The 27,991-nt window shown below is 39.4% G+C and overlaps 1 protein-coding gene across 2 annotated transcripts in view; it reads right to left on the bottom strand.

The window, feature by feature from the left end:
- The window catches only part of DYM (dymeclin), a 403,514-nt gene that overhangs the window by 258,050 nt on the left and 117,473 nt on the right, over positions 1-27,991 (bottom strand). The gene's annotated exons all lie outside the window — the stretch shown is intronic.

Below are 27,991 nucleotides of genomic sequence, written 5' to 3' on the forward strand. Positions count from 1 at the left end.
TAAACACACACTAACACTAATGGTCTCCAAAGTGGGTGAGCAAAGAAAATATCAGAACTTTGTGTTTCATCTAAGAAATATGAAGACCCTAAGCCTTAGCAGTACACATTACTCAGACTGGCACTGGTGCTCACACTCAGCCCACCTGTCAGAAGTCACATGCCATGCCAGTAATCCAGGTACCCTGAGTGGGGTCCTGCCCGCAACAGGGGGGAAAGAGGCACGCGCTCCTTCCTTCTCTTGCAGCATAAGGAGACATACTGTGGTTTAGCGTGCTTGATTATACTATCTAGGTTTAACTAAACTGACTCTCGTAAAAATCTATTTTAAAAATAATGGAACCAGGGATTCCCTGGTGGTGTAGTGGTTAAGAATCCGCCTGCCAACGCAGGGGAGACGGGTTCAAGCCCTGGTTCGGGAAGATCCCACATGCCGCAGAGCAACTAAGCCCGTGCGCCAAAACTACTGAGCCTGCGCTCTAGAGCCCGCAAGCCACAACTACTGAGCCCGTGCGCCTAGAGCCTGTGCTCCGCAACAAGAGAAGCCACCGCAATGAGAAGCCCACACACCGCAACAAAGAGCAGCCCCCTCTCACCGCAACTAGAGAAAGCCGGCACGCAGCAACGAAGACCCAATCAATGCAGCCAAAATTAAATAAATTTAAAAAAACAAATACCGTATGCTAACACATATATATGGAATCTAAAAAAAAAAAAAAATTGTCACGAAGAACCTAGGGGCAGGACGGGAATAAAGACGCAGACCTACTGGAGAATGGACTTGAGGACACAGGGAGGGGGAAGGGTAAGCTGGGACGAAGTGAGAGAGTGGCATGGACATATATACACTACCAAATGTAAAATAGATAGCTAGTGGGAAGCAGCCGCATAGCACAGGGAGATCAGCTTGGTGCTTTGTGACCACCTAGAGGGGTGGGATAGGGAGGGTGGGAGGGAGGGAGACGCAAGAGGGAAGAGATATGGGGTTATATGTATATGTATAGCTGATTCACTTTGTTATAAAGCAGAAACTAACACACCATTGTAAAGCAATTATACTCCAATAAAGATGTTAAAAAAAATAAACAAATATATTAAAAATTAATTAATTAAAAAAAATAATAATGGAACCAGGGAATTCCCTGGCTGTCCAGTGGTTAGGACTCGGCGCTTTCACCGCCCAGGGCCTGGGTTCAATCCCTGGTTGGGGAACTAAGATCCCACAAGCCACACACGTAGCATGGCCAAAAAAATGAAATTTTTTAAAAAAATGGAACCGTAAAACTGTTTTAAACTTTCTGGTAAAGAAATCACAGACCGAAAAAAATATATATTAAAGATTCAAGTACAAGCAAACAACAGTAGAGCCTACATTTCTACTCCCTGTGTCGGCTCTTTGTTAAGTCATTTTTGTAAGCTAAAAACAAAGACAATGTTTATCAAATCTCTGAAGAAAATTGCCTCCCCATCCGTTACCAACCCTCTCTGAAATAAAGATATATAGCCACCATTATTAACAAGGAATATGGCTATAAAATATACTGTTCCTTGAGACATTAAATAATGACACTATGAAGCCACTGTGATTAGCAACTGAGTTTAAAAGCTCATCCAGATGATTAATAATATTTGTAATATCAAATTTTTTTCTGTATTGGTAATAAACTCAAATTTAAATACTTAAAATTTTTTTATTAATTTTACCTTTTGGAAAATGTCAATTTGCAGATATCTTATAATTTACATAATATATTGGTATAACAATGCATTATATAATTTATGTCAATCCACTTAAATCGGGGGGTTTCTTTAAAAGGTTACATTGATGGGATGTATAATCAATAACGTTTAAAGACTACTATACACAAGGGAGGGCTTCCCTGGTGGTGCAGTGGTTAAGAATCCACCTGCCAACGCAGGGGACATGGGTTCGAGCCCTGATCCGGGAAGATCCCACATGCCGCGGAGCAACTAAGCCCATTCGCCACAACTACTGAGCCTGCGCTCTAGAGCCCACGAGCCACAACTACTGAAGCCCGCGCACCTAGAGCCCGTGCTCCGCAACAAGAGAAGCCCGCACACCGCAACGAAGAGTAGTCCCCGCTCACCGCAACTAGAGAAAGCCCGCATGCAGCAATGAAGACCCAACACAGCTTATCAATAAATAAAATAAATAAATAAATTAAATAAATAAATAAGTAAAGACTACTATACACAAGGGACTGCTGTGGGGAGAGGCAGTGAAAGAAAGAGGGGAAGAAAAAGAGCAGTTTCTGCCATTAAACGGTGATCTATACAAATTATCAAATTTATAACTCACCAAGCATTATCATTCACCTAATTTTACACATAAAGAAATTACACTCAAAGAGGCTAAGTTCCTTACGCACATAATAGAGCTAAGCAGGTCTGCACCCACAGTGCTCTGAGTCTATAGCAGATGCTCTCCCCCACTACCCTCACTGCCCCTCCAGCTCCAAAACAATAAACGGGGTCCCCTGGCCTCCGCTGGGGATTACAAGTTTAAAATTTACCACAAGTCAGATCTTCAAGCACTTGGGATATAACAGGCCTAAATTCAATCTGTTTGCTATAAGGAATAGCATTCTGTGGTTTACAATGAGTCTGGTCCCAAATTATCTTGCCAGACAGAAGTCTCTCCCACTCTTCAACCTCATCCACGGAACCCTACATATATGTATATATATTTTGCTTGGATTGTGTTTTTGGCTCTACTACCTTCTGTTCATCTTGGTACCACATCTGCATTTCTTTATATCCCCCTAAGGAACCATCTTTCCCAGGCGTTTTGCCCCTTTTTTATGGTGAATAAACATTTACTAAATTGTCTCTTTGGCAGGCACGCACAGGTTCTTCAATGAATAAATTGTTTTCAATACATTCAAGGTGCCCATAATCTTCTTGAGGAGACAGGCAGGAATGTCTTTATAATACAATGTTCTGAGAGTTTCACAGAGTCCTGTGCAAAGAAAGAGGACTAGCTTTGCTTAGGCATTCCAGGAGAGCTTCCCAAAGAAGGCTGCCTGTAACCTGGGCTGTGACGGTGAGTGACAGATCTGCAAGAGGAGAGGAGGAGGGCATTTCGGTGCATGGGATGGTATCAGACAAAGCTGGGCAGGGGTGAACCTTCGGTGCACCTGGCGCTCCAGCTGGAGACTCTGAGTGAGGTAAGGCTGGAAAGAGAAGGGACATTGTGAGGGGCTCACATGACGGTGCTTCTGAAGGTCACTCCAATTGCCAATTCCGAAGGACCACAAACAGACCAAGAATTCAAGTCTTTTCTGGTGATCTTACAAATGAATGACATACAATTCATACATACATACAACCTTCACTTTCAATTTTACCTAAGATTAATACTAACCTATTAACTCACTAAATCAGTTATGGGACATTGTATTTTCATAAACCTAGAAAAAACTAGAGTTTACAGGAGATCCTAATAACTAAGTCTCCTATCAAAAAGTCTGGCTGCTGTGCAATGCTTGTTTGTGCTGCAAAGCTCCTTGTGCACAAACACGCACGCAGACATACATATCACAGGTGCCTGGAATTCCGGCAGCTTGGGGGAAGGAAGTTCTGTTATGCATTTTGTTCTGAATTGGTCATGGTCTTCCACTGATGCATTTCAAGCTTTTTAAGTCATAAATTTCAGTTAAATTAGCTTCAAAATGAGGAGTTAAGATGACTGTAGATTCTCTAGTTAACCCTACACAATACAACGATGCATAACTATTAAGACCACACTACTAATAAGATACCCTTTCCCCTGCCAGGACACAACCAGCCAGCGGGATATAAGGGAGGTTCACGGAGCTCTGAATCCTTCAGTAAGACACCTTCTTTTCAGGCCATGAGGCCAAAAGCCTCACCATGACAAACTGTCCAAAGCTATAATTAGAAATACTACCTACCTTCCCCTAAAGGATCATCAGGGCTAATTATAATTATGCCTTATATCCCTGTTTACCTTGATCAGCAAAGAGAACTAAAGCTGCTACATACCCTGGCCCAATGCCGTACGATTCAGTACAGCCCCTAAACTAACACAGTCTCCCGTAGCTCTCCCCATCCCCTCTGGAACTCACATATTTCATCAGAAAAAATCCTCAATACTTTCAAGCTTAACCTCTTTGCCCCTGGTCTAACAGAAACCTGGGTGTCCCCTGAGAACAGTTCTTTCTCTGGAGCCTTTACAAGTGGTGACTTGCTTTTCTCTCTCCACAACCCATGTACCACAGAGAAGCAGTACAGCTTCCAAACTATTTCTCCTGACATCCCAGGTGCCCTGAAACATCCCATCAGACTACACTACCCATCAATGCTTCTTGCTACAGTCATTTATAGACGGCACTGTCACTCCTGCTCATTTTCTAATCATCTGAGCACCTGCTTCACTGTCTGCCCCTCCACACTACTCCAGTCCTCATTTTTAAAATATCAACATACTCATATTCAAGCCACCCAAAAATACGGTCTCTAAGGCCTTGATCTGCTCGTTCACTTCCTCTAACCTACCCCAACTACCCATTCCCATGGTCATGCCCTGGCGGCACATTCTCTTTGCTAATAATTGCACTACCACCACAATTCTGAATTCATATATTCCACTCTCTGAATATCACCACCGCCCAGCTTTCCAGACCATTTCCTCTAGTACCCGACTCAAACAATTTTTGACCTGGTTGGCTCTCTCTACCACTTTTTCATTGTCTACCACCACGCCCTCCTAACCCAGCTAGGATTCAGTGGGTCGGCATCAGGATCACTCCCTTGCTTACTTCGTCCCAACTCCCTCACACTCCTGCTTTCCTCCATCATAACTGCCTAGCAACACTTCAGCCTTGATTCAATCCAATTCTCTAACTACTCCATGTTCCAAAGCAGCTATACATAACTGAAGAACAACATACAACCATTCTGATTGCTTTTAAGTTCATCCCCATAAATTTCAAGTGGGCCCTCAGCTCTGTCCGGCAATCCTATTATGCTTCTCTAGTGTCCCAGGGGAATTAACTCTCCTACAGCTCTCTCTTGGTAAACTTCCAACACCAATCTCCAATCTTCATGCTCAGCTGACTCTCAATAGAGCCCATCAGATAACTACCCTGTCTTTCCACTTTAAAATCCACAAACCCACCTGCATCAACATGTACATACTCTGCCTTCACTCCTGTTATAAAGGAGTGAAATATCCCTTCTCCAATCTTTATGAATAAGAATTTCTCCATCTGTAATAGAATGTAAGTTCTATGAATGCAGACATTTAGTAATATTTACAGAATTGGAATGAATCATTCCTACCACAGTATGTAAACATGCTGCGCCATTTCCCAGCCAAAAATAAAAAAATAAAACCTCCCTAGAATCCATGTCCCCTTCCAGTGGCTGCCCTATTTTTCTGCCTATTCTCTGACTCTCATTCTCCCCTCAACCCACCCTAATTAGCTTCCTAAACACCATTCCACCTAAATGATTCTTGACAAAGTAACCAACAACTTCCATCTTACCAGATTCCAACAGTCATTTCTAAGGCCTCTCCTTAATCAACCTCTCATTTAAATCTGCATAAAGTTGTACATTTAAGATTTTGTACTTTATTGCACCTATGTTATAATTCAAACATTAGAAAACTTCAGTGAAACAATTTCATGGATCAGATACAACTGGAAAGAGAATTAGTGAACTGGAAGATAAATCTGAAGAACTTATTCAGAGTTCAGAGAGACAAATGAAATTCTAAGAGAGATTAAGAGATATGAAGACTATGAAGATATGAAAGAAATTTCAGAAGTAAAAAGAATAGCAGAGGCAATTTCCTGATGGTCCGTTGGTTAGGACTTGGGGCTTTCACTACCAGGGCCCGGGTTCGATCCCTGGTTGGGGAACTAAGATCCCACAAGCCGCACAGCATGGCAAAAAAAAAAAAAGAATAGCAGAGATATAACACAACAAAATAAAGCTGCAGATCACAAAAGCTACCAGAAAGTAGAAATTTAATGATCCCAATCACTACCCCCAAGGTCACAAAACTAGCAGGCTTAAATCCAGGTTTCAGGCTTTTTGCAATATATCACACCACTCAGAGAAGAAAGAAAGAAAAATCCAGTTAGCTAAGAAACTCCATTAGGCTCAAATGATACATATGCTATTTCTCCAACAGGTATGCATGAACTTTTGGAGACAATCCATGATGTGCCAGGAATAAGCAAGGTCAGAAAACAAACATGATACTTTTTCCTGGATCACTAATCTTACAGTAAGATTTCTAGAAAGTTAATTAAGTCACTGGACTGTCATGTAATTCCATCTTAATAGTAATAAAACAAATGTGGGTATGATTACTGAAGGAGAACTTAAAATGTGCATTAATTTATAAGATAAAATATGAAACCTGAGCATTGCTAAGAGGCTTCTGACAAACTCCTAGACCTTTAAGGTTATGACTCATTTGCCTCAGCTGTTATGGGCTGGCTGAAAAAGCACTGTTAACGGCTCTAATGGTTTTCTCGATAATGTGTAAATTACTATGATTGGCAGAATTCAACAACAAAAAAAGATTATTTGTGTAATTCACTGTTTTTGTTGTTGTTTCTTTTACTCTGAACTTAAATGCTGTATTTTGTGAAGAGTATAACAAAAATGCTGGGGGACTGAGGACAAAATCTGGTATGCAGAGAGGGAGAAGTACCAGGTTCTGCCTCATCCCACCGTCTTCTGGTCTCTGTGAGATTATGCTGATAACTCCTACAAATAACCTGCCCTAGAAAGCTAGTTTATTATATTACTGCCTCGTCTTCATCCACTATACATTATCAACCAAGTATAAGTCAGGATTACGGTGAGTTACAAGGAACAGACCTGTATTAATTATGGCTTCAACAGAAGTCCAAAAGTAGGTGTAGTAGAGCTTGCCCGTTACTCCATGATATTCAAGAGCCAGGCTCCTTTTCTCTTGTTGCTTCACTGTGTACAGCCTCCATTTCTAAATTTACTCACGGTACAATGTGGCTAATCCAGCTCCAGCCATCACATTTTCATTCAAGTCAGCTGACAGAGACGAGGACATGTACTTCCTTTGAGAACTCTACCTGCAAGTTTGCCCATACCACTTCTGCTTACATTCCCTTGGCCAAAATATAGATCATATATGGTTGAAAAGAGGACTGAGAAATATAACCTATTCTTGGCATCCATGTAGTCAGCTAAAATGGGGGAGGAGACAAACTAGCAGTCATCATCATGACACATATGAATAAATCCTTTGCAATGTCTCCAAAATATATCCCTTCTACTTGAGATGATGGAACTTGGCCTTAGGTCTCCTGTCTTTAGAGCCCTGTCTTTACCTTTGCTCAGGGAAACAACTGTGCCCAGATAAACCAGTGAGCTTTATGAACAACATGAGAACTGGCAGAAGTATTGGTAGTCTTACCATGATGTCTTCCCTTTGAATACTAGCAACAGGATACTTCAAAACATGCGCTATTAACCATACAGCCAAAAGAAGGAGGTAAGTAATTTTAGCTGCTTTACAGCAAAAATTTGCCTGCTCTCCTGATTTGACCAAGTCAGGAACTGAAATTAACAAAAGTAACAGCTTAGATTTCAACCGCACCTTTCTGGATTAGGGCTCTAACTTTTCAAATACATAGTAATATACTATTTTATTTTCATAACCCTAGTAACAAGATAAAACTTGATTATTATTTGCACATTTTAAATGCTCCCTACTTTACTATTTAATTTGCTGTAAGTATATACCTATACATAGGGACAAGCACTGGAAAAAGAATGAAAAAATGGAAACAGTTGATTTGTTACAGTGGTAGAATTATAGCTAATCTTAGTTTTTAAAATTTTTGTAACTTCTAGTGCCCCGTGTGATAATATTTAAGACTTTATAAACACACACTCACACTCATATGTATCTTACATACATACAGCATACAGTATGGAGAAAGATAGCCACACATGATTTCTACTAGCTGTGTGACTTTACGAAAATTACATAACCTCTGTAAAATAAGGTCACAGTACTAGCCATTTCCACACCCCTCCCATCTATGATCTGTAGTGCAGGGGGCTAGAAACCTGCAAACTATATTTTCCAAACTTCTTTGCCTGCTGGCTTCAGATTAGGGCAGAGAATCGGAGACCCTGGGTTGGGGGTAGGGTGGGGCGTGAGAACAGAGAAGCCATTTTTCCTTCAGCTGCTGGGGGGATCTCTAGCAGATTCAATCAGGATTCCAGTGGCTTCCTGCTCAGGTAGTAAGGCTCCTACTGTGGTGGAGCCAGCAGGTTCTCTTGCAACATATTGTATAAAGATGCTCACTAGGGTGTTATCTGGAATAACAAAACAGTGGAAACCACCAAAATGACTAATCATTTTAATTGATTAAGGTGAATCTATATGATACATGATTAAAATTGTATTTATGAAGAAATATTAATGGCATGGAAAATACAACAGAATGTTACACAAACAAGACAGGATTCTTAAAACTATATTGCCATTAGCATCAGTTAGTGTTGTGACTGCAGAGCATGACAAGGGCATGAGGGAAATGCAGATCAAATTGTGTATCATTTAAATATCTATGAGAGTTATGGCCCAGCCAGATAGAAAGAACATGAAAGAAGAGAAACTGTATTCCAGCAGTAAAAAGCATAGGGAGGAATTTGGCTCAGCCTAAGTGGAGGGCTGCAGACTTTTGCTTACATTATGCATTGCAAAGTTGGCAATATCATCTCAAGGGGACAAACTTTGAAAACTTGATTCGGAAGAGAGCAAAAAATAAAAACCCTCTTTTTATGTATGAAGCACAGATATATATAGTACATAAACAGCTTTACAGTATATTTGTAGTTTTAATTTTCCTTTGGGAGTGGCAGTGGCAATTAAGAAAAAACAGTCTAAAAAGGCTCCTGGGACTTCCCTGGTGGTCCAGTGGTTAAGACTCCGTGCTCCCAATGCAGGGGGCCCGGGTTCACTCCCACATGCCCCAACTAAAAGAGCCCACGTGCCGCAACTAAAGATCCCGCACGCCATGACTATAGATCCCACACGCTACAACTAAGACCCAGCACAGCCAAATAAATAAATAAATATATTTTTTTAAAAAATTACAAAAAAACTAAAACTAAAACTAAAAAGGCTCCTTAGGATGACAAAATGGGGAAACATGTTAAGAAACACCTGCAAACAGAAATCTCCCTGAAGAATAAAGTACATATTGGTGTAACTTGAACCCATGTATGCAGGAGAGGGTTGAAACAAAACCCATCTGAAGGGCACGGACCTTCAGTGTCCAGGTATCAGGGGGACCACAGAAATGGTTCAGGGTACAGCAGGAGAACCGCCACGGATGCATGCAACACCAAGACATAAGAGAATCTAAGTTTGCAAATTATATCAAAACATTTCAAAGAACCAGAGATCCACTATATTGAATATACAAGAGGAGGAAGTGTTCTGTGTAGGCATTTCAAGTGATTAATATGTTGAAAGGATAATATGATTATAAGGCAGGAAGGACAAAAAATAAAAGTAATGAACAAGAGCAAGTAAGAAATTAATATAAGACTGCAAACCAAAGGCATCTGAAGAATAAAACTCTTACACACTGCTATCATCCATGGTAAATCGAGGAGGATAGGTAGTTTACTCCTTATCAAATATTATTATACAAGTTTATGATAATCATTTCCTTGTTTTTCTTTATAGTTTCAACCACCTACAGACCAAACTCTAAACAATGTAGTTTAGTTTTGCCTGGCTTTTTTGGTGTAGTTTTGCCTACTTTTGTACTTTCATACTGTATATGTTTTCTTTTAACTTGCTTCTTTCATGCCACGTGGTGTTCTAAGAGTCATCAGTTTACGTGGGGAGCTGCAGTCCCTTCAGCTGCATATAATGAACATAATACTCTTCATCCATTCCACTCTTGATGGTCATCTGACGTGTTTCCAGTTGGAGACGATTATAAACAATGTTGCTACGAACCTTTTTTCATGTTTTCTTGCACTTACGTATGCGGGTTCCTTTAGGATGTATACCTAAGAATGGAGCTGCTGGGGTACAGGGTATGTTCATATTCAGTGTCACTAAATAACAGCCAAACATTTTCCAATGTAGCTATACCTAATTACACTCTTAGCAGAGTTGTCAGAGTTCCCACTGCTGTACCAACACCTTCTTTCATAATTTAAAATATAACATTCATCTCCAGTGTTATACCTCTGAAAGTTACTGGCTGCAACTGTACCTACTTTCATATATGTCTGATTTTGAAACAAATTTAATTCACTTTCACTTCATGCAAAATAAGGGTAAAACTACATCTCCGGTCTAATAAGCAGCACCTAGCTCCACACAGGACCAGCAGGGTGAATTAAGATATTCGTATCCTATCCTTCGTACATCTCTGGAAAGTATCCCAAGCATCCCAAAGCAACTTACTAGTCTCTTCTTCTGCTTGGCTAACTCCTTTTATGTGTTGTAATAATGTTTATTAACATTGCTTATTTCTTTAGTCATTTGACATACAGTTTTAGGCTCCATAAATTTACACTCCCATGAAAAAAAAAATTGAAGGGTATTTTTATCTAACAGAATTATATTTGACTGCCCACCAGGTGTGCGGGGAAAAAGGTATACCAACATCTGTAGTAAGAAAATGTAATAGATTTCTTAAATACTAAATTTTCTTTACTATAAGAAAATGTGATGTTCTTTGCAGAGAATTACCCCACTTTCCACCAATCACTGTCCATTATGGAAAAACTATCAACATTTATGGTCTGATTACTTAAATTAAGCTGTCGCCACACTGACTGTGAAAAATCCAAAGGTTATTTTTAAAAATTTCTCAAAATAAACACATTTCAAATAATCAGCCCAATTTTATCTAATTCTGCCAGGACTTTAAACATGAAAATAAAATTTAAAAACAAACGGATATATCATATCATTTTGCTGTACCAAAATGTCCATATAATCACTGATAATCTCAAAACATCACTCAGTAGTAATCATGCAATTGGAACCCTACATGTCAATGCTTTGATTGTTATTGAAGAAAACCAGTCTATGGGAGAAAACACTTGAATCAAGTATTTTCTTTTAAAAATACAATGAAAGTGGGACGTCCCTGGTGGTCGAGTGGTTAAGAATCTGCCTTCCAATGTAGGGGACACGGGTTCAATGTCTGGTCAGGGAATTAAGATCCCACATGCCACAGGGCAACTAAGCCACACGCTCTAGAGCCTGCATGCCACAACTAGAGAGCCAGCATGCTGCAACAAAGAGCCCACGTGCTGCAAAAGACCCCGCATACCACAACAAAGATCCCGCGTGTTGCAACTAAGACCTGACGCAGCCAAATAAATAAATAAAAATAAATATTAAAAAAATACTTTAAAGCTATTTGACTTAATTGACATCACTCAAATAGTTGTAAATTTCATGGTACATCCATACAATGGAATATTATTCAGCCATAAAAAGGAATGAGGTACTGATACATGTTATGAATGAACCTTAAAAAAAAATACAATGAACGTGTTAAGACAACAATAACCTAATTTGCTAAAAATATCATATTTGTATTTTTTTAACAAAAAAATGTATGACACTGGGGAGGGAGGAAAGGGAGGTAGTGGAAACTGTATTTTCTGCTCAGTTTTCTGTAAACTAAAATCACTCTAAAATATAAATAAATAAAGTCTATTAATTTTTTTTTTTTTTTTTTTTTTTTTATTTTTATGGCTGTGTTGGGTCTTCATTTCTGTGTGAGGGCTTTCTCTAGTTGTGGCAAGCGGGGGCCACTCTTCATCGCGGTGTGCGGGCCTCTCACTCTCGCGGCCTCTCTTGTTGCGGAGCACAGGCTCCAGACGCACAGGCTCAGTAACTGTGGCTCACGGGCCCAGTTGCTCCGCGGCATGTGGGATGTTCCCAGACCAGGGCTCGAACCCATGTCTCCTGCATTGGCAGGCAGATTCTCAACCACTGCGCCACCAGGGAAGCCCAAGTCTATTAATTTTTTAAAAAATGAAATGTAAAGGAGTAATTAAAAGTATAAATCCACAACCATAAAGGGAATAGAGCCATAAGTAGCTGAAAGATTTTAACAAATTTCTGGTAGAAAGTTAACAGTGAACACAATGGAAGAAGACACAGACAGAAATTCTCATAGCAGGAGCTATAATGAAAGAAGAGGGTCCATCTACACAGTAGATCTTTAGCAAGGGTCTAGAATTAGAGAAGGTATATGGATTGGGGGCAGGAGTTAGAAGCAGGGCTAAACATGGAAAAATTTCAAAAATCTTTAGCAGAACAATTACCTCTTTACAATGGTACTTTTCTAGGCCTCAGTCATCCAGGTTTTACAGACCAGTCATATAATTTTCAGAGGCTACATGACATTCACCCATTCAACAAGTAATTAGTATCTCCCACAACCCAGGCCCTCTGCTAATGTGCCGAGGATACAGGTTTGAACAACAAGTAATTCCTGCTCATAAGACTTTCCTCACAGTCTAGCGAGGGGTAGTAGTTAGGTAACGGAGAGTCCTAGATCAGTTCAAGAACTGGGGCCGCCCAGCACAGATCCCACCCCTCTCTACACTCTACAGTATTTCTAATTCTCGACTCTAAAGCTGACTCTGCTCAAGCCTACGCCGACCACCTCAGACCCTTGCTCCAAGGTTCCCAAGCTCAGGACCACGTGGTTTCTCCTGTAGCCGTCACTGCTCCTAGCACTGGCAACTCCAAGATGGAAGCAGCTGTTTACATCAGGGCCACAAACAGCAAACTAAGGCCAGGAAATGCAGTGGCTAGAAAGTTAAGAGCAAAGAAGACAGGGAAGAACAATACTGAGGGTTGGGGGGGATGGCAATACAAGAATAGGAAACTGAAAGCAAACCGGGGCAGTCTAGAAATGATCTTTAAAAACAAACAAATAGGTAAAGCCACAAATTGCTATTTTACTCACACAGCATTACCTGTTGAGCAACAGAGATGTGTAAGCAGGCAAAACTATTTTGTACTTTTAGAAATATTCCTGGAACGCTTTATACTTTGGAATAATTACGAATGAAAAAACCTCCTCTCTTAAAGCTAGTATCTGTTCATCTGTGTACACTTTCTAAAATAAACAAACTGGGGGTTGAGAACTGACTAACTACAAAGAGGCATAGGAAGTATTATTAGAATGAGTTGTGAAAAGACAAGTTTAAAACTTTTCAACATTTACCCTCAATCCACAGCATCAGGAGCCACAGAAAATATAATACATGTCAGACTATGAAAATATATGATTCAGTAACTTGTGACATTTTTAATTGCAAAATTAGCTGAACTTGGCTTGCTTTTGCACCACTCAATTGGCCTGAAAAATGGTACTGACAGCTAAGCAAGGCTTCCAATTTGATGAAGTTATGGTTAAGGACGCTAAGGAGGCTCCTGGTCAACCTGTTTATCTTCCCTTTTCGTAATCTAGAACAGAGGGGGAGATTGCCTTAATTTTTTAAGCACAACGGCTAAGGGAACATGAAACATGTAAGATAAAAATATGTAAGGTGTTTGGAAAACTAGAGAAAGTGATACAGGTTGGGGGGGAAAAGATGAGGCAGGCAAGGGTAGCTAGTACTTGTTTTCAGTATTTACCATGTTCTAGACATTTATTCACTACTTGTTGTATGTTACTTAAATGTAACAAAAGCCCACAGGTAAAGATATTCTAAGTTCCACTTCTAAAATGAGAAAATTAGGATTCAGTGAAGTAACTTAAAGTAACAAAACTAACAGAAGCCAGAGCCTGGTTTCCAGCTCAGACCTATCTGATGCCAAAAGCTATATTCTCTTCCAATCCATGATCTGGTAAGGATGGCTAGCTGCTGCTCTCCCACTCCCTTTCCTCTGCCTAGCCTCTGTAAAGTATGGGACCCCTATGGCCTTGCAGAATTGACTCTGGAGGCTGCTGGGCAGCACAATGAATGGTAACTCCCTCTCTCTCTCCACCACTCCATCCAGTTGGATTCGATGGGCCTTCAAGGACCACAGTCTGGCAAAGTACAAGAGAAAAATAAAGAGACATTTATCATAATCCTGCAAGGAATCATCATTCCATTTTTACAGATGGGAAAAGGCTTGGAGAGGATACAAAACTTTCACAAGGTTACAGAGCTAACCAGCTTGCACTAAAGGTTCGAGTCCAGGTCTGGCCAGACCCACACGTTCTTCAGAATCTTACCTAGCAACTCTGGAAGGGTTAGAAGTTAAGAGACAGCGTTTTAATGGACAAACTGAAATTTACAACACTACTTCATGCTCGTAGTGATTCTGGTTTTCCCCTAACATTTTATTATGAAAATTGTCAAACATCCAGAAAAGTTGACAGAATTATACAGTGAATACCCATATACTCACCACCTAGATTTCACATTAACATTTTGCTATATTTGAGATAACATCCCTATCCGTCTATGCATCCCTATATTCCCCATCAATGTAGCTTATTAATGCATTTCAAAGTAAGTTGCAGAAACATTTTAAAAGGGAAGTCTTTGTTTTTCAGTTTTGTTTTTTTTTTAATTAATTTATTTATTTATTGCTGCATTGGGTCTTCGTTGCTCTGCACGGGCTTTCTCTAGTTGCGGCGAGCGGGGGCGACTCTTCATTGTGGTACATGGGCTTCTCACTGCGGTGGCTTCCCTTGCTGTGGAGCACAGGCTCTAGGTGCATGGGTTTCAATAGTTGTGGTGCATGGGCTCAGTAGTTGTGGCTTGCGGGCTCTAGAGCACAGGCTCAGTAGTTGTGGCGCACGGGCTTAGCTGCTCCGCGGCCTGTGGGATCTTCCTGGACCAGGGCTTGAACCCGTGTCCCCTGCATGGGCAGGCAGATTCTTAACCACTGCGCCACCAGGGAAGCCCCTAAGAGGGAAGTCTTTGAATAACTCCTAACACTAGACTTTAAATTATTATTTATTCATGTGAAAGGTGGTCTCAAAACTATACCAACTATAACTTACGAGGGTTTTTACTAGCATTCACAAATTCTGTCAGCAAGTAATCTTGAATAAATCTAATCTTTATATTTACTCCAAACATCCATACTGAAATTAATGTAAATTTTAAAGCAGCTGCTTAATAAAAGTTATACTTATTGACTGCGATAGAATTTAACAGTTTTAAAGCAAATCCACTTTAATTGCTTCACTTTTCAAATAAGATTCAGTCCCCAAAATTAGAATTCCATGATTTTAATATTCTTATGTTTAAAATATCTTTAATATTTTAAATTCCACAATAAAATAAGTTACATTAGTGGAGTCTCAAAAACTGATTAAATCGTCGATGGCAAATAAACAACATTTATAGCAGTCTTAGAAAGTTATTCCTAGGATTTCATCTGAAATTGATTGCATTAATCTATTTTCTTCCTGGTGAATATGAATGAATTCGTTCCCCAGCTATTTGTGGCATAAAAAAAGCTTCAGTCTTCCCCTCAAATCTGTTAAGAAGAAAATGAGACTAGAGGGATGGCATACTGACTTTCAAAACCATTTCTGGAAACTGGTTTAGGAGCGGTTGTCAGCAAATTACAAGGATAAAAGATAACAAGTCAATACTATATTTTGACACTTCCAACGAATATCTTTTAATAAACATTTTTTAAAAGTCTAAAATCTGAAATAATGCTTGTTTCAGAGAGCAATTAAAAGTAAAATAACTTATATTATGACCCTACAACTAAATATGGTCAGTTTGTATTATAGATACTAATCTAAACGCTCACTCTGGGGCTTCCCTGGTGGCACAGTGGTTAAGAATCTGCCTGCCAATGCAAGGGGCAAGGGTTCAAGCCCTGGTCTCGGATGATCCCACATGCCATGGAGCAACTAAGCCCATGGGCCACAACTACTGAGCCTGCGCTCTAGAGCCCGCGAGACACAACTACTGAAGCCCGCGCCCCTAGAGCCTGTGCTCCGCAACAAGAGAAGCCGCAGCAATGAGAAGCCCGTGCACCGCAACAAAGTGTAGCCCCCGCTCTACGCAACTAGAGAAAGCCCATGCGCAACAACAAAGACCCAATGCAGCCAAAAATAAATAAATGCTCACTGTATGCCTGCAAAGAACCATTACAAGTAAACAGTAAACTGAAATTAACTATATTTTAAAAGTCACAAAATGAGTTCAGTCCTGAAAATAAAGAAGGGGAGAAAAAAGTCATTCTTTCACCTGGTATATAAAAATCTATCAGATCATTCCAAATAAAAATGAATTAAGAATGTAATTACTCGGGGCTTCCCTGGTGGCGCAGTGGTTGAGAGTCTGCCTGCTAATGCGGGGGACACGGGTTCGCGCCCTGGTCTGGGAGGATCCCACATGCCGCGGACCAACTAGGCCCGTGAGCCGCAACTACTGAGCCTGCGCGTCTGGAGCCTGTGCTCCACAACAGGAGAGGCCACAATCGTGAGAGGCCCGCGCACCGCGATGAAGGGTGGCCCCCGCTTGCCGCAGCTACAGAAAGCCCTAGCACAGAAACGAAGACCCAACATAGCAATAAATCAATCAATCAATAAATAAATCTTTAAAAAAAAAAAAAAAAAGAATGTAATTACTGGGGCTTCCCTGGTGGCGCAGTGGTTGAGAGTCTGCCTGCTAATGCAGGGGACACGGGTTCGCGCCCTGGTCTGGGAGGATCCCACATGCCGCGGAGCGACTAGGCCCGTGAGCCACAACTGCTGAGCCTGCGCGTCTGGAGCCTGTGCTCCGCAACGGGAGAGGCCACGATAGTGGGGGGCCTGCACATCGCGATGAAGAGTGGCCCCCGCTTGCCACAACTAGAGAAAGCCCTCGCACAGAAACGAAGACCCAACACAGCCAAAAAATAAAAATAAATAAATTAATTAATTAAAAAAAAAAAAAAGAATGTAATTACTGTTTATAAAGCACTTTCTGTTTTTGAAAATTCAAAGTGCTTTAATTAGAAATGCTTTCGCAACTATGCCTGTTTCTGAGTGCCACATACTTTTTCGCTTACTGTAGTTTTTCTTTCTCTCAATGAGTCAGCCCAGAAGAAGCCAAAACTGAAGAGAAAAACAACCGTCACGTAAAAAAAATTACAACTACTGCATACCATACCTATCATAATAAATTCAATAACTTTCTCAATAACACCAATTGGGAGAAATGAGTTTTAATCTTCAAATTCTACTTTATTAATTTCTCTATTATAGCATTTACCTAAACAAATAATCACTACTTTGGCTTTATAATTTGGCTGGGACACCCACCACCGCAAGCAAAGGAAAAACAAAAACATTTTTGATGGCTCATTCAAATGGAAAAGCCATATATCAAAAATTATCATGTAAAACCTCAGTACTTGTGATGGAAAGCCCAGTTTGGCAGAACACATTCAATTAGGTTTGGCTCTTTAAAACATTAAATACTCAGTTATAATCACATTACAGCTTTGTCTTATAATGAAAAAACACACAAGAAATTTCAAGGTCAATGCTTCCTTTGCTTCACCCTTTTTTTTAGGTATTAGAGGCAATTTAGAAGCTTTAAAATATATTAAAAGACAGGGTCAAAGAAGTAAGGATAGAATCAAAAGGAAAACAATAAATGTTATAACTTTGTTTTTCCTTCTCACAACATAAATTTTCAATATAACTCTTCTAGTGACTATCTGAAGTCTCTATTATAAATGTGTATACCAAATATCAGATATTTTCATAATTTATTTACATTAAAAATCTGAGTAAACTTGTAAATCATTATAAGGTCACTGTCTTTTTTCTATTTTTTTTAAACAAAAGTTATCTTTCAAATACAACTATGTAATATTTGTGACTAACAGTGACCATTTATTGTGCACCTACTAGGTACGAGGCTCTTTCTTACACTTTTGCTCATTTCATGCCCTCAGTAGCCCTATAAAGGAAGGTATTATCCTCATTTTGCCTTGAAGAATTTGAGTCACTAAGAGGTTAAATAGCCAAAGAACATCTAGTTAGTAAATGGCAGGACTGGCTTTCAATTCTAGGTCTAATACCAACAGCCAGAGTCTGATACTTATGCCTCTTCCATAATACCAAATTATCAAAATCTAAAGCTAGTCCCTCCCAAAGGACAGTATAAGGAGTGGCCTCCAAAATCAGAATAGAAAATAACTTGTTTCAATCACAGGATTATTTGGTGGGGGGGGGGGGAAATCCTTATGCATTCTGGAATGCCTTTTCCTTCTTTATTTATTTTTTAAAAAAACATATTAGTGAGGTTGGAATGTGCTGTGAGTGATCTACTTTGGGCAAAACCCTCACCTCCACCACTAAACAGGTTGTGGTTTAAAATAAAGAATGACTGGGGCTAAAAGGTGCCTTAGCTGTTGACATAAAAAAGAGACCAATGGCCTCCCAAACTGAGAATTTCAGTGAGGGGAATTCCAGCATGACCTACTTAATACCTATTACTGACTGAATGTTTGTGTCCCCCAACCCCAAATTCATATATTAAGCCCTAACCCCAATGTGGTGGAAATAGGAGGTAGGGCCTTCTGTAAAGTCATTAGGTTTAGATGCAGTCATGATGGCGGAGCCCCCGTGATGTTATTTGTGCCCTTATATGAGGAAGAAGAGACACCATGTAAAGATACTGTGCAACCATCGGCAAGCCAAGAAGACAGCCCTCACTAAGAACCAAATCTGCCAGCACTTTGATCTTAGACTTCCCAGCCTCTAAAACTGGGAGAAATAAATGTCTGCTGTTCGAGCCACCCAGTCTACATAAGGCAAATGCTAACAGCTATAAAAGAGGAAATCGAGAGTAACACAATATAGTGGGGGACTTTAACACCTCATTTATATCAATGGACAGATCATCCAGACAGAAAATTACTGAGGAAACACAAGCTTTAAATGACACAATAGACCAGATAGATTTAACTGATATTTATAGGACATTCCATCCGAAAACAGCAGATTATACTTTCTTCTCAAGTGCACACAGCACATTCTCCAGGATAGATCATATCTTGGGTCACTAATCAAGCCTCGGTAAATTAAAGAAAACTGAAATAATATCAAGCATCTTTTCTGACCACAACGCTATGAGATTAGAAATCAATTACAGGGAAAAAAAATGTAAAAAACACAAACACATGGAGGCTAAACAATACGTTACTAAATAAACAAGAGATCACTGAAGAAATCAAAGAGGAAATCAAAAATACCTAGAAACAAATGACAACGAAAACACAGCAATTCAAAACCTATGGGATGCAGCAAAAGCAGTTCTAAGAGGGAAGTTTATAGCAATACAATCCTATGTCAAGAAACAAGAAACATCTCAAATAAACAATCTAACCTTACACCTAAAGGAACTAGAGAAAGAAGAACAAACAAAACCCCAAGTTAGTAGAAGGAAAGAAATCATAAAGATCAGAGCAGAAATAAATGAAATAGAAACAAAGAAAACAATAGCAAACATCAATAAAAGTAAAAGCTGGTTCTTTGAGAAGATAAACAAAATTGATAAATCTTTAGCCAGACGCATCAAGAAAAAGAGGGGGGACTCCCCTGGTAGCCCAGTGGTTAAGAATCCACCTGCCAGTGCAGGAGACACGGGTTCGAGACCCGGTCCGGGAAGATCCCACATGCCGCGGAGCAACTAAGCCCGTTCACCACAACTACTGAGCCTGTGCTCTAGAGCCTGCGAGCCAAAACTACTGAAGCCTTCGTGCCACAACTACTGAAGCTCGGGCACCTAGAGCCCGTGCTCTGCAACAAGAGAAGCCACTGCAATAAGAAGCCCATGCACCGCAACGAAGAGAAGCCCCCGCTCGCCGCAACTAGAGAAAGCCTGCACATAGCAACAAAGACCCAATGCAGCCAAAAATAAATAAATTAAAAAATAATAATAAAAGAAAAAGAGGGAGAGTACTCAAATCAATAAATTAGAAATGAAAAAGGAGAAGTTACAACGGACACTGCAGAAATACAAAGCATCATAAGAGACTACTACAAGCAACTCTATGCCAATAAAATGGACAACCTGGAAGAAATGGACAAATTCTTAGAAAGGTATAACCTTCCAACACTGAACCAGGAAGAAACAGAAAATATGAACAGACCAATCACAAGTAATGAAACTGACACTGTGATTAAAAATCTTCCAACAAACAAAAGTCCAGGACCAGATGGCTTCACAGGTGAGTTCTATCAAACATTTAGAGAAGAGCTAACACAGATTCTTCTCAAACTCCTCTAAAATACTGCAGAAGAAGGAACACTCTCAAACTCATTCTATGAGGCCACCATCACCCTGATACCAAAACCAGAGAAAGATAATACAAAAAAAGAAAATTACAGACCAATATCACTGATGAATATAGATGCAAAAATCCTCAACAAAATACTAGCAAACAGAATCCAACAGCACATTAAAAGGATCATACTCCATGATCAAGTGGGATTTATCCCAGGGATGCAAGGATTCTTCAATATACGCAAATCAATCAATGTGATACACCATATTAACAAATTGAAGGACAAAAACCATATGATCATCTCAATAGATGCAGAAAAAGCTTTTGACAAAATTCAACACCTATTTATGATAGAAACTCTCCAGAGTGGGCATAGAGGGAAGCTACCTCACATTAATAAAGGCCATATACGACAAACCCACAGCCAACATCATTCTCAATGGTGAAAAAATGAAAGCATTTCCTCTAAGATCAGGAACAAGACAAGGATGTCCACTCTCGCCACTCTTATTCAACATAGCTTTGGAAGTCCTAGCCACGGCAATCAAAGAAGAAAAAGAAATAAAAGGAATACAAATTGGAAAAGAAGAAGTAAAGCTGTCACTGTTTGTGGATGACATGATACTATACATAGAGAATCCTAAAGACACCACCAGAAAACTACTGGAGCTAATCAAAGAATTTGGTACAGTTGCAGATTACAAAATTAATGCACAGAAGTCTCTTGCATTCCTATACACTAACAACGAAAGATCAGAAAGAGAAATTAAGGAAACAATCCTATTCACCACTGCAACAAAAAGAATAAAATACCTAGGAATAAACCTACCCAAGGAGGTAAAAGACCTGTACTCAGTAAACTATAAGACACTGATGAAAGAAATCAAAGATGACACAAACAGATGGAGAGATATACCATGTTCTTGGATTAGAAGGATCAACATTGTGAAAATGACTATACTACCCAAAGCAATCAACAGATTCAATGCAATCCCTATCAAATTACCAATGACATTTTTTTACAGAAATAGAACAAAAAATATTAAAATTTGTATGGAAACACAGAAGACCCCGAATAACCAAAGCAATCTCGAGGGAAAAAAGCAGAGCTGGAGGAATCAGACTCCCTGACTTCAGACTATACTACAAAGCTACAGTAGTCAAGACAACATAGTACTGGCACAGAAACAGAAATATAGATCAATGGAACAGGAGAGAAACCCCAGAGATAAACCCACGCACCTATGGTCAACTAATCTATGACAAAGGAGGCAAGGATATACAATGGGGAAGAGACAGCCTCTTCAATAAGTGGTGCTGGGAAAACTGAACAGTTACATGGAAAAGAATGAAATTAGAACACTCCCTAACACCATACACAAAAATAAACTCAGAATGGATTAAAGACCTAAATGTAAGACCGGACACTATAAAACTCTCAGAGGAAAACATAGGAAGAACACTCTTTGACATAATTCACAGCAAGATCTTTTTCGACCCACATCCTAGAGTAACAGAAAAAAAAAAACAAAAATAAACAAATGGTACCTAATGAAACTTAAAAGCTTTTGCAAAGCAAAGGAAACTATAAACAAGATGAAAAGACAACCCTCAGAATGGGAGAAAATATTTGCAAATGAATCAATGGACAAAGGATTAATCTCCAAAATATATAAACAGCTCATGCAGCTCAGTACAAAAAGAACAAACAACCCAATCAAAAAATGGGCAGAAGACCTAAACAGACATTTCTCCAAAGAAGACATACAGATGGCCAAGAAGCACATGAAATGATGCTCAACATCATTAATTATTAGAGAAATGCAAATCAAAACTAGAGTGAGGTATCACCTCACACCAGTCAGAACGGGCATCATCAGAAAATCTACAAACAACAAATGCTGGAGAGGGTGTGGAGAAAAGGGAACCCTCTTGCACTGTTGGTGGCAATGTAAATTGATACAGCCACTATGGAGAACAGTATGGAGGTTCCTTAAAAAACTAAAAATAAAACTATCATACGACCCAGCAATCCCACTACTGGGCATATACACAGAGAAAACTATAATTCAAAAAGATACATGCACACCAATGTTCACTGCAGCACTATTTACAATAGCCAGGTCATGGAAGCAACCTAAATGCCCATCGACCGACAAATGGATAAAGAAGATGTGGTACATATATACCATGGAATATTACTCAGCCATAAAAATGAACAAAATTGGGTCATTTGTAGAGACATGGATGGACCTAGAGTCTGTTATACAGAGTGTAGTAAGTCAGAAAGAGAAAAACAAATATCGTATGTTAACGCATATATGTGGAATCTAGAAAAATGGTACAGATGCACCGGTTCGCAAGGCAGAAATAGAGACACAGATGTAGAGAACAAAAGTATGGACTCAAACGGGGGAAAGTGGTGGGGGTGGGGGTGGTGGTGGTGGGATGAAATGGGAGATTGGAATTGACATGTATACATTAATATGTATAAAATAGATAACTAATAAGAACCTGCTGTATAAAAAAATAAATTAAAAATAAAAACAACAATCCTGATAAACTGGACCTCATCAGCAATAGAGCAATAAGAAGAGAAAGCAAGATAATACTGAAGAAGAGTGTCAGAGCTGCCTCAAAACAATGTATTCCCCAATAGTTAACAGAATTGGCTCAACTATCTGCCATGATGGGCCCACAGCAGAACAGATGCAAGCACGGGAAAGGGACCCGTACCACAGAGTGGTGCAGAAATGGACCAGCTTTTTCAGAACCATCTAGAATGCTTACTGAAAATATGTATGACCAGGCCGCACTTCATATCTAATGGCTTAGAAATTCCAAGGTGTAAGCACAAGCACATGCTGGTGGGAATGTAGATTGCTACAGCCACTATGGAGAACAGTATGGAGGTTCCTTAGAAAACTAAAAATAGAGCTACCATATGATACTGCAATCCCACTCCTGCAATCCCACTCCTGTATATATTTATATGTGTATATGTGTATGTGTGTGTATACACACACACATACACATATAAATATATACATACATACACACACACAAACATGCACAGACAATGGAATATTACTCAGCCATAAAAAGAATGAAATAGGACTTCCCTGGTGGTGCAGTGGTTAGGAATCTGCCTGCCAATGCAGGGGACACGGTTTCAAGCTCTTGTCCAGGAAGATCTTACATGCCGCAGAGCAACTAAGCCCGTGTGCCACAACTACTGAGCCTGCGTTCTAGAGCCCGCGAGCCACAGCTACTGAGCCTGTGTGTCACAACTACTGAAGCCCGCGCTCCTAGAGCCTGTGCTCCCCAACAAGAGAAGCCACCGCAATGAGAAGCCTGCGCACCGCAATGAAGAGTAGCCCCCGCTCGCTGCAACTAGAGATAGCCTGTGCGCAGCAACGAAGACCCAATGCAGCCAGAAAGAAAAAATAAAAAATAAAATACATTAATTAATTAATTTTAAAAAAAGAATGAAAATACCATTTCCAGCAACATGGATGGATGTAGAGATTATCATACTAAGTGAAGTCAGACAGAGAAAGACAAATATCATATGATATCATTTATATGTGGAATCTAAAAAAATGATACAAATGAACTTATTTACAAAACAGAAAGAGACTTACAGACATAGAAAACAAGCTTATAGTTACCAAAGGGGATGGGGGGGAGATAAATTAGGAGTCTAGGATTAACATATACACACTATATATAAATAGGTAAGCAAGGACCTACTGTGTAGCACAGGGAACTATACTCAATTATCTTGTAATATATTCTAAAAAGAATATATATATATGAATAACAGAATCACCCTGCTGTACATCTCAAACTAACACAACATTGTAAATTAACTATACTTCAATTTTTTTAACAAAAGTTAAAAAAAAAAGAGACATCCCCTTTTAGGAAATACACGTTCAAGTATTTAGGGGTAAAGGGCCATGATGTATATAACTTATCTCAAAAATGGTTTAAAAAAAATGTGTGTGTGTGTGTGTGTGTGTGTGTGTGTGTAGATGGGGGGGAGGAATACAAATACAATACAAATGGGATAAAATGTTAACAATAAATCAGCCTCGTTAAAGGTATATAATTTGGGGGATTTTTTTAGTTTTGGTATTTTTATATATGTCTGACCTTATTTCCAAATAAAAAGCTCTTTTAAAAGAGGAGGAGAAAGGTAAGTGGAAAAAATAGCAAAGTGTTGATAATTCTTGAAGATGGGTTATGCATAGATAGTAGGTTCATTCTACCATTCTCTATGTTTGTACGTCTTTGAAATTTTCCACAATAAAATGTTAAAAAAGAAAGATACTAAATAAAGAGTAGGTGAAATCATGTATGTAAATTAACTACTAAAGTGATTGGCAAACGTAAGGCATTCAGTCAATGACAGACATGTTATCTTAACTGAGTTCACATCTATCTTGAGTGCAGACAAGTATTAGCTTTTGGTATTTAATTACATACAACAAGTATTTACTGACAGTCCACAGATATAAGGTGCATTGCTGCAGCACACACCCTCACATAAGTCATGAAGCAGCTTACACACTCAGGACTCATGTGGTGACAATGAAAGACCAGATAGTAATGACCTATATGGGAAAAGAATCTAAATAAGAGTGGATATATGTATATGTATAACTGAATCACTTTACTGTACACCTGAAACTAACACAACATTGTAAATCAACTATACTTCAATAAAATACTTTTTAAAAATTGAAAAAGAAAAATGAAATAAAATGAAAAAAAAAAAAAAAAGAAAGTCCAGATAGCAAAGGTCAGGAGTCAAAGTGCAAACCAACATCACCTCTTTCCTATGTGATCTTAGACAAATAATTTAATAACTAGGAACATCTCTTCATCAACTATATTAAAAAAGTAAAACCATCTATTTCACAAAGTTGCTATGAGAATAAAGTGAGATATATAAATGTTGCTCTGTAAACTCTGAAGTGTTAGATATATGTTAGCTCTCATTTTATTGTATGTAGAGCCAATGGAGGGATAATGATGCTTGTACCTAGTGATCATAAGACAAAGTAGAGTGTTAAGTGCCTCTGGAAAAGATCACATCTAGCCAGGACGTAGAAAGGAAGTCTTTTGTGGAGAAGGTGGTACTTGAGAATGGTTTTAAAGGATGGAGGAGCAGGGACTTCCCTGGTGGCGCAGTGGTTAAGAATCCACCTGCCAATGCAGGGGACACGGGTTCAAGCCCTGGTCCGGGAAGATCCCACATGCTGTGGAGCAACTAAGCCCGTGCGCCACAACTACTGAGCCTGCGCTCTAGAGTCCGCAAGCCACAACTACTGAAGCCTGCGCCACAACTACTGAAGCCCACACGCCTAGAGCGCGTGCTCTGCAACAGGAGAGGCCACCGCAATGAGAAGCCCGTGCACCACAACGAAGAGTAGCCTCCACTTGCCGCAACTAGAGAAAGCCCGTGCACAGCAACAAAGCCCCAATGCAGCCCAAAAAAAAAAAAAAAAGGCATGGAGGAGCAGAAAAATCAGTCTGAGAGAGGAGGAAGTAGGACTCTAGGTTAAAAAGATAACCCAAATAAAAGTATGAAAAAGGAAGAATGTCAGGCATGCCAAGAAGCAACAGAGTTTTTGCTGAAGTCTGGGAAACAGTGTAACAGCCAGATACAAATCTGAAAAAAGTGAGAATAAAATGGGGAGGGGCCCTGCCTAACTCCTTTGAAGGGTCCAGATGTGTAGCTCACACTCCTCGGGACCCCAGTTCTGGCAAAAAGATTCTCCTCGTCCCTTCCAGTAACAACAAAACCTCACTGTCCAAAACTGTTAAGTTTTTTTTAAAATAAGGCACCCTGATTTAAAGGAACTAATTTAAGCAAACCATACTATACACATCCTGCTATGAAAGGAAATGCTTTCTATTGATATATCCAGGAAAATTTAATCCCAACGAAAATGCCATTAAAACCCAAAAGGGTTTATAATTTACATTTGGCTTTGGAATCTCACTTTTTTTTTCAGTGAGGAACTTCCAAATCATATTTTTTCTCAAGCTAATATTAAAGTAAGAAATTCCTTAACTACCAGCCAAAAGATCATCAAATCAAAAGATGACCAAAACTAAAGTCCAAATTTCCTTTGTCAACTTGATTGACTTTCATGTAATGTGGCTTAATTCAAAATTACATGATTATGACCATTGTTACTTTTATTTTTTTGCCCACAATACATAGCTATGCTACTTAAAAGGGAAACATCCTTTGGCTGTTTTTTCTTAATTGTGTCACATACTGTAAAATAATAAATTACTCCATCACTTATACTTTTACATGAATAATTTTATGAAGATTTAAGAAGCTATGTAAAACATCTTATGACTACAGGCACACTATAAGTCTCTTTTAATGCCCTTAGCTGAATATTAAATTTCTCAACGGTAGGGGAAAAGACCAGAGAACCATTAAAAGTTATGTGGAAATAGTCTCAGAGATCATCTATTCCAACCGTGATCGACATCTGATAGACAAAGAAACTGGGAGCTAAGAAAAGTAAGGAACTTCCTTCCGATACGCAGAGCAGATCTAAAGTTAACAAGTCAAGTTTTTTTGGCACCCAGTACTAATGACACCACATACCATACTGGACTTCTTTATGATGACACGTAACTGCAAGAAAAAATCAAGAACTACACACAAGTCTATATTTTTAAAAACTGCAAAGCACTGCCACTGTTTTGAAGAAAGCAGGTAATGAACTTCTACTACCTCCTCCAAAAAAAATGTCCAACCATATTGGAGAACAGGAAAATACTCAGTTTTTGAATACTTACACCAGTTTAATGACTGAAAAAAGAAAACACTAATGGATTAATCAAGCCTTCCCACAGGACACCCAATTCCCACAGGCACACAGGATTCCTGTGCTGCCTTCAGAGGCTGAACATGAGCAAGCCTTGTACAGCTTCCTCATCGGAAACAATGAGGGCAGTGGGAGGGGTGACTCGGAGGATGAACCTCTGCAGGTCTGGGGGTCTAGGTAGCATACTCAGCACCAAAGACAGAGCCATGAGTGATTACAAATGTAATTCAACTCATAATACTGAAAGAAATCAAAGGAAGGCAAACCTAGAACAGAGGTCTTTTCATCGAAAGGGGTTCCTGAGACTCCTCATCCCATAAATTATCCCACAGTACTCCATTTTCCTAACAAACTGACGCCCCTGCCTGAGTGTGGAGAGCACGCCCCAGCCTAATTCAGCTGTGGAACTCAGCTCCATTTAAAATTCCTTCAGACAGCTGAACTCTGCACTGTGTAATTAAGCAGACTGTATACTGTTTCTTTAGCAAGAGCACCCAGGCAGACCTTACAACTGCCAAAGTGCCAGTCTAGTTTTTGTTTCTCCTTCAGAACAAAGCACAAGTTCAGTTGACGTAACCTCACATGACCCAGGTCTTCTTGTATTTCTGGTCTCTTCAGGTCTAAACGTTGTGAAGCAGAAATGAGGCTTTACTGGATGGTGGGAAAGGACTTTCTTCAGTTAATGAAATTTGCTTCCAATCTGATAAAACTCACATTTGTGCCACTTCAGAATTTATTACAAGACTCTTCAAAATGTGCTAATTTGTCACCGAACAAATGAAACATTGAGTATAATAAGAAAACTATACCTAATTAGTCATATAAAATCC

This window comes from Balaenoptera musculus, chromosome 14 (genome assembly GCF_009873245.2).
Source record: "Balaenoptera musculus isolate JJ_BM4_2016_0621 chromosome 14, mBalMus1.pri.v3, whole genome shotgun sequence".
In the NCBI taxonomy this organism is placed as follows: Eukaryota; Metazoa; Chordata; class Mammalia; order Artiodactyla; family Balaenopteridae; genus Balaenoptera; species Balaenoptera musculus.